This window comes from Plasmopara halstedii (genome assembly GCF_900000015.1).
Source record: "Plasmopara halstedii genome assembly, contig: Scaffold_2881, whole genome shotgun sequence".
Lineage (NCBI taxonomy): Eukaryota > Oomycota > Peronosporomycetes > Peronosporales > Peronosporaceae > Plasmopara > Plasmopara halstedii.
In genome coordinates, this window is record NW_020189786.1 from 831,732 (window position 1) to 831,956 (window position 225).

The window sequence follows — 225 nt, forward strand, 5'->3', positions numbered from 1 at the left end:
TATATGCAAGCCGGGCTTGCTGTTCGTGGAGGCGACCGTTAAGGGCTTCGAGAATCCATGGGAAATCCTCATCGATTCCGGGTCGTCGGGCAATTATGCTCGACGCTCCACGATGGAAGGAAGTCAGCTGTATGCTGAGGCGCCGAAAACGCGATTTGGTGACATCGTCACTGTTTGCCTAGCAACGGGGACGCGTGTCATGGTCCCGAAGGTCCCTGTGGACCT